This window comes from Trachypithecus francoisi, unplaced genomic scaffold (genome assembly GCF_009764315.1).
Source record: "Trachypithecus francoisi isolate TF-2019V2 unplaced genomic scaffold, Tfra_2.0 Lachesis_group12, whole genome shotgun sequence".
Taxonomy (NCBI): Eukaryota; Metazoa; Chordata; class Mammalia; order Primates; family Cercopithecidae; genus Trachypithecus; species Trachypithecus francoisi.
The window spans coordinates 12554240-12564397 of NW_022681457.1; the positions used below are offsets into that span (position 1 = coordinate 12554240).

General features: G+C 42.8%; 1 protein-coding gene across 3 annotated transcripts in view; it reads left to right on the forward strand.

The window, feature by feature from the left end:
• Positions 1–3108, forward strand: part of LOC117091802 (zinc finger protein 264) — a 62496-nt gene extending 59388 nt beyond the window's left edge. The window contains exons 6-7 of one of the 3 annotated variants that reach the window (XR_004440528.1): positions 1369–1504; positions 1974–3108. The gene's annotated coding sequence lies outside the window, so the exon portion shown is untranslated. Of the gene's footprint in view, positions 1–1368 lie in introns of all 3 variants that reach the window. The other 2 variants (XR_004440527.1, XM_033224598.1) reach the window with 2 other exon arrangements.
• Positions 3109–10158: the final 7050 nt, after the last annotated feature.

Consider the following 10158-nt stretch of genomic DNA (forward strand, 5'->3'; position numbering starts at 1 on the left):
TCTCTTGTGCTTTCATGTTTACCCCCTTTTTCTGGTCTGTTTTTCCCTTTGTTTCATATTGGTTAATTTCTGTTGACTTTTTTTTCCACCTCACTGATTCTTTTTTTTTTTCTGTCATATGCAGTCTACTGTTGAGCTTGTCCAGTGAATTTTCATTCTGGTTTTTGTATTTTTCAGTTGTTTAATTTCCATTTGGTTCTTCTGTACATCTTTGATTTCTTTGCTTAGTTTATAATACTAAAGGGCACAGAAAACAGACAAAACTAAATTCCAAAGTTATGGTTTTCTGGTGGTTTGTCTCAATATTTGAATAGAAATCCTGAATTATTTGGAGGAGTAGAAGTCCTATAGTCTTTTATATTGGGCTCCTTAAATATTTCTGTCAACAGATCTTATAACTGAGGGTGATCTGCATATCATTCAGAGTTACATACTCCAGGGGAAGGTTGTATGTAACATCCTCCAGCTCTGTAAGTCTTGTTATATCCTCAATGGAGAAGGGGTCATTTCTCTTCTAAAATCACTCTTAGACTTTTTTATTAGACCCACGCACCTTCCCGAGCCAAATTTATCTGTGTCCTCTGTCTTTCATACTCTTGTTTAGTCTTTAACTTCTCATTAACCAACTTCTTTCCCATAATCTATAGCTTTATTCAGATCTCAAGCCTCATTTCCAACCTATTTCACCCTTCCTTGCCTATCAAGTTCTGGTTATTCCTTCTTTCTTCCACACATACGCCCTGAGTAACTGTTCTGTGCATTGTCCCCACCCCTTTATATTTCCTTTTACTCCCCATACACTACTAAATGGCTTCCACCACCGTTGCCTGACTTAAGCATGTCTCAGAAAGGTCCCTTTTCACCCCCTCACTCTCCTTTTGGACCTCCATACTGCTAAATCTCTGACTTGAAGGACCTTTCCTGGCCTCTGTGAATTCCTGGCTTTTTTCCTTTGTAGAGTCTGTGTCTTTCTTCCGTCTATAAAACAGCTTTATTTCCCAGCATCTGTCGTGATCATTGCTGTTTTCTAACTTGTCCTTCACCCCATGAGTGAGTTAATTCACGCTGAAGACTCTTTAACTCTCAGTGATCTACAGAGTTTCCCTAAATCCGTGTCTCCAAGTTGGATGTTTCTCATGTCATTCCCCACTGGTCATCCTTCCACACCTTTTCTGTATTTGTACTCACTGAGCCTATATGCATGTATCATGTGGCCATGACCTTGGTCATGGGGATGCACTCATAATCATCATAAGAGAACAGAAACAAAGTATTACTGTGTATCAGACATTGTTTTGAATGTTTTACATGCATCAGCTCTTTTAACGTTTATTACAGCTCCATAAAGTTATTTCTGCCCTTTAACAGATTAGAAAACTGAGATACAGAAAGACTAAGGAATTTGTCAAAGGTTTCACAATTATGAAATTTGGGTTTGGGGATTGGAAGCCATTACACTGGCTTTAGAATCCATGTCCTCAGCCACTTCATTACTTCTCATATGGTAAGTTTTTGTTTCCTGGTCACTTATTTTTACTAAAATGGGTCAAACTGTGCTCATTTATTTATAATCTACTATTCTTATTTGACAGTACATCTTGGCCATTCCTTTGAGCAAATGAGATAAACCAGACTCACTCTTTAATACCTGCATAAGCTATTGTGACTATAGAAAAGACGGAGAATGTCTGGGTTTGAGGAAATGTGGGAAGGGTGGGGAGAAGGAGTAGAGAAGGGCTAAGGCATGCATATGGTTTTAAGTGTGTTTGAGATGCCTGAAGAACATCAGTGAATCCCCCTGATTTCTGTCGTTACTCAAACCAGACACATTGTGGCCATTTCTTTTTCCTTTATCATCCCCCCGTCCAACCACTGCCCCATTCCTTTTTGTTCCTTAGTAGACCCTTTATATATGTGTGTGTTTTGGTAAATGGCCATACACAGCAGGGTATTTTTTTAATTACAATTTTCAGTTCCCTCAGCGCATTTACCACAAAGCTGTGCGTATAGGTGGCACCATATATGGCATACCTTGACCTCAGAGAATCTACATGGACTTTTATGGACCTATGTACACAATTTTAGAAATCATAATGAATGACTGCTGGAGTCCTTAAGACCCCTTCCAGATTTGATGATTTGCTAGGAAGACTCACAGGACTCAGCATTTTGTCATACTCAATGGCTATAATTTACCACACCGAAAGAATCCAGAGCAAACTCAGTAAAAGGAAAAGGCTCAGACCCAAGTCCAGAGGAAACCAGGCACAATCTTCGAGAATCTTAATGAAATCACACAGGATGTGCTTCATTGAAGCTCCATCTGGGACTTCACAACAACGCGTGTGAGATGTATTCCAGGAAGTCGTCTTGGGCATCCATTGCTCAGAGTTTATATTGGACTCCCTTTCTAGCACATACCACAGTTCTAGACCTCCAGAAGAATAGGAGGTGTTCAGCATAAGCCACGTGCACAGACAATTTAGGCACATGGAGCTACTTCTCATTACTGGGAACAATGGGAAACCTCCCGAAACCTAAAGACCAGACTCCAGCCAAGGATGAACCTTGCAAGATCAAAGAATAGCAGTCTCTGGCCTGCTGTGTTGTCTTTTTCGCAGTAACTTAAATGGAAAAATGCTGAGTTAGCTTAAGTTTCTGTAACATTAAGCAAATAAAATTTTCTATAACAAAAATAAGCCATAGCTTTGAGATGAAGGCTTATATACCTGTAAACCATTGTAACCAAGAAAAAAAAAATCAGAGTCACAGTGAAAATACTTAACAAACTGGCCAGGATTTAATTCAGTGATGACAGGAAACAGAGGAAGTCTTGTGAGAAAGGATCTTGCCTCTGCCTAATATCTTTCCTAGATAGGCTTCAAGTGGTTTGACTTGCAGATACACTCTTTCTTGGCCTTTACTTTGGCAAACGTGATGAGTAGGTAAATGCTGTGTTCTTTCCCTAGCACGTATGTCAGTTTCTCATCCACTCTTTGTTCTTGCTATTGAAAGTTGTAGCTTCTGCCTACAACAGAGATAGTTGAAGAATATGGAGTTCGTCATAATTTCTGTATCATTAAATGTGGATAATTTGAGATTAAAGAATATGTTGTTGCAGGCTTAATCAATTTGATGGATCTGTCTGTGAGTTTCACTTGGAGGAAGTGGGAGCAGTTGGCTCCAGCTGAGAGGGCCCTTACAGAGACATGATGCTAGAGACCTTGAGAAATCTGGTCTCTGTAACTCCTCTTTGTACTCGGACTCCGGCCGACAGACAGCCTTTCCTTTCCATTGTGGAAAGCTGGGGAGGCTCCACAATGCTCAGTGATGTATTTCAATTTTGAGGATTGAAGATTTTAAATGATTGCTAAGAGATGGATTATTTTTGCTCCTAGCAAAATCTGTTTGTGTTTCGTATCTCACAATTGGATGGTCTCAGCTAAATCGTAAATGGACAGTTTCTTTTGCCTCTTTTGGAGCAGTGTCAAGAGCATGGACCTGGGAGACAGACTATCTACTTACACTTTCTGTCCTTGTTCTTACCTGCTGGAAAGGACATTCATAGCCACTCTGCCTCACTTTAATTGGAGATCCATGTATTCACATGTGTTTTTATTTTGCTGGCTTTGTTTAGAGATAGGGTCTCACTGTCGCCCAGGCTGGAGGGCAGTGGTGTGATCATAACTCACTGCAGCCTCAAACTCCTGGGCTCAAGTAATCCTCCCACCTCAGACTCCCAGAGCGCTGGGATTACAGGCATGAGCCACTGTACTGGCTATTCTGCTGTTTGGCAAATGGGGCCTTGCTGATCCTGAGAGACTGCCCATCCCAGGACTAGCTAATTTTAAGTGGTAGCAAAGGAGTCCCCTGGGTATGTGCCTTTGATAGGCAACCCAACAATTCAGTGCCCATTCCCTTTTACCCCCCCCCTTTATCAAGGTCTCACACGTGGAGCCACTATCTTCCTGCCATAACCACTCCAGGGTCAGATAGTAAGCAAGTAGGGACAGTCCCTAATGAAATTCAGGCCTGTAATCTCAGCACTTTGGGAAGCCGAAGTGGGAGGATCACTTGAGTCCAGGGGTTCGGACCAGCCTGGGCAACATAGTGAGACTCCATCTCTACAAAAAAAAAAATACAATAATTAGCTAGCATGGTGGTTGTATGCCTGTACCCAGCTACTTGGGAGGCTGAGGTGGGAGTATTAAATGAGCCCAGGAGGTTGAGGTTGCAGTGAGCTATGATGGCACCACTGTACTCCAGCCTAGGTGACAGAGTGAGAGCCTGTCTCAAAAAAAAAAAATAAATAAGAAAGTCAAGCCTAACCCTGGTTAGCTTGCTTACCTTGTCTTGACCATTCTTACCTGCAAAAGCACAGTGAAGTTTCCTGCCCATGCTTTCCACCAACTCCTGCTGTTTTTCCGATCCTCGTGCATCCACATGTGGTCCTACACTGCCTGGTGTGTGCCCCTTTCTTGGGAAGTGTGTGTAGCTAAGTATCTCTTCAGTGGCAGTATCTCCTGATGTGTTGGCCTCATCATGTAATTTCCATGTAATTTCTAGAGTACTGGGTATGTACATCAGGCAACACGGTATAGAACCATGGATTGGAGGATGGATCGATGCCAAGGAAGGACTGTTTAGGTGCATTACTAGGAACCAGACATCCAAGGGACCAATGTGTTGGTGGGATCCCAGTGATCTGAGTAGTCAAGACTTTAGATCTGTCATTTCTCCAAGCTGTTTGAGGTTTGAAGGAAGAAATGTCTTTCTGTATATTATTTCCCAGTCCTACCTGTATAATTTGTTTTCTTGATATTCTCAGGCATCTGCATTAACTGTCTTTTCATATGACCTACGGCATTGCAGTTGTACAGCCTCTCAACATACCTGTTTGCCTTTCCCAGTGCCATTCCATATCCCTGCTCTTGGGTAAAATGACACGTGTTTGAAGTGTTCCCTTCTCTGTCTGTCTCGTTGATCCCTGGAATCACACGTAAGCAGTGGTCACCTCCTTTGCAATCCTGAGTTTCCTCCTAACATTTGCCTTTGATGTCATCATGACCACCTACAAGCCTGTTTTTAATCTGCATATTCTTTTGTCACTTTCACCCTTTCTAAGTTATCTTTGCACAACTGACTTCTGCTTGAGTGTAGTCACCACCACTTTGGTCTTTGTGTGTGTGGGTTTCTCCAACTTGATTATTTGTCCTTTCATCCCTCTCCTCCTTTAACAGAGGAGCCTCTTAGAGATGTTTTCCTTTTTGTGTAATATTTTCACTTCTCCATTACCTCTTTCTTGCTTTTTTTCTCTCCGCTTCCCAAACCTCTACTCTTTGTGGAAGTCCTTGCTATAATGCCACCTTCTCTGACACTGTGACTAAGGTCAGAAGTGACTTCATGCTTATAAATCACAAGTCCTTGTCTTTCTTGGGCCATCAGTAGAATTTGATTGTGTCTCACACTCAATTCCTGAACTATGTTCTCTTTCCTTGGCTCTGTAACATCTTTTTCCTCGTTCAATCCCTCCCTCTCTCCCTTCTTTGTGCAGTCATCCGTATCTAGCTGCCCACTCGGTGTTGAAATACGTAAAGGTTTTGTCCAAGGCTCTTTTGCCTCATATGGCCTCTCCCCAGGCCGCATCTGTGCCCTTGGCTTCAGCTATCTTCCTTCGATGGCATTGAAAATAGAATACCCTAGTCTTGAGCAATCCTTACAGCTCTAAACCTGAATTACCAGTTATCTTCTTGCTATCCTCACATAGATGTTTCAAAGATACCTCATTCTTTACCTGATGTAAATAAGATCAATAAAATGCTTCTCCCTGACTTTGATCTACTTCAGTCTTCCCTCTTTACTACATGGCACTGTTAAGTTATCTAGGCTAGAAATTTCCAACTCAGCATAGTTACCTCAATCTCTCCTTCCCTCATGTACAATCAGAAAGTTATCTTTTTTTTTTTTTTTTTTTTTAAAGACAGAGTCTCGTTCCGTCCCCAGGCTGGAGCAGTGGTGCGATCTTGGCTCACTGCAACCTCTGCCTCCCGGGTTCAAGCAATTCTCCTACCTCAGCCTCCCAAGTAGCTGGGATTATAGGTGCGTGCCACCACACCCAGCTAATTTTTGTATTTTTAGTAGAGACAGGGTTTCACCATGTTGGCCAGGATGGTCTCCATCTACTGACCTCGTGATCTACCTGCCTTGGCCTCCCAAAGTGCTGGGATTACAGGCGTGAGCCACCGTGCCCAGCCCCGTCATTTTTAACTCTTACATGTCTCTCAAGTATGTCCACTTCTCTCCACTCTACCACCTCTTCCTAGTCCATCCAATCATCATCTGTCATCTCAATTACTGAGTCTCCTTTTACCCACATTTTCTCTTCATTCTCTAAGCTGAAACCAGAGAACCATCTCAGATTTAATAGTGCTCTGCTTCCCCTCCCTGTGCCCCCACGATGTTTCCTTAAAACTTTTTATGGCTTCCTTTAACTCTTGGGATAAAAATCAAATCATGGCCAGGTGTTGTAGTTCACAACTGTAATCTCAGCACTTTGGGAGGCCAAGGTAGGAGGATTGCTTGAGCAAAAACCCAGGTATTTGAGACCAGCCTGGGCAACAAAGTGAGACCTCATCTCTAAAAACAACTCCCAAATCATTACATGGTCAATCCTTTGGGCTTTATCTGGTCTGGGACATGCCTAATTTATTACCTTTCATCTTGCATAATTTATGCCCTTTCTGCTTTCACTTTGTGTTTCCTTTTTCCCACCTGCCCCTACCACACACTTTGTCCAGTAGTGCATATTTGTCCTTCATCCCAGCTACGTCATAAGCATTCTTTCATAAATATCTGTGTGTGTCTGTGTGTGTGTGCATACATGGGCATATATATTTCGGTTTGATGACTGACTCCTGACTGTCTCACCAACTAGATTTCCAGCTTCAAAAGAGCAGAGATGTTAATATGGATTTTATCCTAATTGTTCCATGCACATAGTTCCTAGTCAGTAGTAGATATTCAGATATTTGCTAAATGGATAAGTGGATGAATGGTCTTAATCATTTTGATATTTTAGGTTACCTGTTATGCAGGGTTTACTCCCTCATACAACCTCAGGCTTCATGATTTGTTAGAAGTACACACAAGGCTCAGAAAAGCTGTTATGGTTATAGTTTATTACAACAAAAGGATATAGACCAAGATCACCAAAGGGAAAAATCACATAGAGTGAAGTCCATGGGAAATAAACCAGGCACAAAACTCTGAGTGCCATCTCCCATTACAGTCACAGAGGGACACACTTAATTCCCCCAGCAAAGAGGTGTGACAACATATTGACGGTATTACAATACAAGCCAGGGAAGTTCGCTCAAGCATTCATTTCTGGGGTTTTTCTGGAGGGTCATTTACATAGGAATGCAGGGTGCTTGCAAGCCATACAGCCCTTGCAAAAAGCAAACATGCAGTGTGGCCCAGGGCCTCCAGCATGCAACATCCAGCATTCACCACGAGGAATATTGTCAGAAGCGTTTGAACCACAGCAACTCCATCTTGAATAGGGGCTGGGTAAAATGAGGCTGAGACCTGTGCTGCATTCCCAGGAAGTCAGGCATTCTAAGTCACAGGATGAGCTAGGAGGTCAGCACGAAATACTGGTCATAAAGACCCTGCTGATAAAACAGCTTTCTGGGGTAAAGCTGGCCAAAACCCACCAAAACCAAGACGGGCAAAACTAAGGTTGTCCTCACTGCCCATTATATCCCAATTATAATGCATTAGCATGCGAAAAGTCACTCTCAGCAGCACCATGACAGTTCACAAATGCCATGGCAATGTCAGGAAGTTACCCTATATGGTCTAAAAAAGGGGAGGAACCCTCAGTTCTGAGAATTGCTCACTCCTTTCCTGGAAAACTCATGAATAATCTAACCCTCGTTTAGCATATAATCAATAGATAACTATTAGTAGCCTTAGTCCAGCAGCCCGAACTACTGCTCTGCCTATGGAGTAGCCATTCTGTATTCCTTTTTTTTGTTTTTTTGAGATGGAGTCTTGCTCTGTTGCCCAGGCTGGAGTGCAGTGGTGTGATCTTGGCTCACTGCAACCTCCGCCTCCTGGGTTCAAGCGATTCTCCTGCCTCAGCCTCTCGAGTAGCTGGGATTACAGGCATGTGCCACCACGCCTGGCCAATTTTTGTATTTTTAGCAGAAATGGGGTTTTGCCATGATGGCCTGGCTGGTCTCAAACTCCTGACCTCAGATGATCCACCCTTCTTGGGCTCTCAAAGTGCTGGGATTACAGGCGTGAGCCACCATGCCTGGCCCCTTTACTTTCTTAATAAACTTGCTTTCACTTTATGGACTCATCCTGAATTCTTTCCTATGCAAGATCCAAGAACCCTCTTGAGGTCTGGATTGGGACCCCTTTTCAGTGACAATATTCTTAGAATAAATTATCTCATCAAATCCATACATCAGGGTCTATGGACTCAGGCTTAAAAATTACTCTTACCAGGCAAAATATTCCAGAAACTCAAGAGAACTGTCTTCCTGGAGGTGGCCAAGGGCCATTCCTTTCTTTAGCATGTATAGCATCTGAGCAACTGAAGCCTGATGAGTTCATACTTTTGTGTAGAACCCAAGCCCTCACCCTAGCCCAGAGTCTCTTACAGCAAAACAATCATATTTACTGAGCATCTACATTTAGTATAACATTTATATAAGATACATCAGCAGTATCATCGTGAACATGACGAGCCATTGGAGCAGCTCGTGTCGGGGAATGGATAGATTTAGAAACAACAATCCATCCCATAAAGCCATTCATACTTTTCCATATATTTGTATCAATTCAATTACTCATTGTTCTCCTTGATCTACTGTTATCTGTACCTTGTGGTAAACCACCTCCCCTCTCACTACATTGGCTTAAGTTATCCTCCACCTTGCACATCTGAAAAGAGCCAGAGCTCCCTAACAGGACTTCTCCCTCTTGCCCCTCCCATATTCCAATTTCCATAGAGTACCCAGAGTGATCCTTTTAAAACATAAATCAGTCCAGACGCGGTGGCTCACACCTGTAATCCCAGCACTCTGGGAGGTTGAGGTGGGTGGATCTCGAGGTCAGGAGATCGAGACCATCCTGATTAACACAGTGAAACCCTGTCTCTACTAAAAATACAAAAAACTAGACGGGCATGGTGGCACGTGCATGTAATCCCAGCTACTCAGGAGGCTGAGGCGGGAGAATCACTTGAACCCAGGAGGAGGTTGCAGTGAGCCAAGATCGTGCCATCACACTCCAGCCTGGCGACAGGGCAAGACTCCATCTCAACAAACAAAAAACATAAATCAGATAACATCACAGCTCTGTTCAAAACCCCATGATGGCTACCCATTTCACAGTGCATTAGCTGTATTTTCTTATTTTCTGCATTCTTGATGCTATGGAATTTGGGACCTTGTCATTTAGAGTTAACTGATTCTTAGAGATTGCAAATGACTCACTCTCAACCATGCCTTTTATTTGCATACTAACAAATCCAGAGTCCTCTAATGAGAATCATCTCCTCTGTGTGGCTCTTACACTACAGGAGACAATTTTTTTTTTCTTTTGCCCGAATGACTCCAGGGCCAGGTACTAGGCAGACAGGGACAGCCCCTAGACCCCAAAGTCTACTAACTTTATTCAAACTAGCAAATCCTCTTCTGATTAAGGATCTGGGCTCTGCTTTCTCCTCTGCTTCTGCTTCCTATACCACCCTGGTGCTTCTCACATACCCCTGCAGGATGTGTTTTGCCTACTGTTTCTAAAACTCTAAAGTTTTTCCTTCCCGGCAATCATTTGCATGTCTGAGTTTCTTACCAGACCATACTGCAAAAAAACCCCAGGTACATTTTTGAACACATAGGAACATATGACAACCTCTCTACACTGGCATAAAAGACTACACAATTTGTTTCCATCTATCTCTCCAACTTCCATGCATATTCAGTTCCAGCCGCACTAGGCTTCTTGGTGTTCTTCCAACACCCAGGATGCGCTGTCAGTTCCATTGTCCTATGTGTTTTCTCTGAGTGATAACACTGTTTCCTCAGATCGCCACTTGACGAGTCCTTAATTCCTCTAAGTCCATGCTAAAACATAACTTTTCTT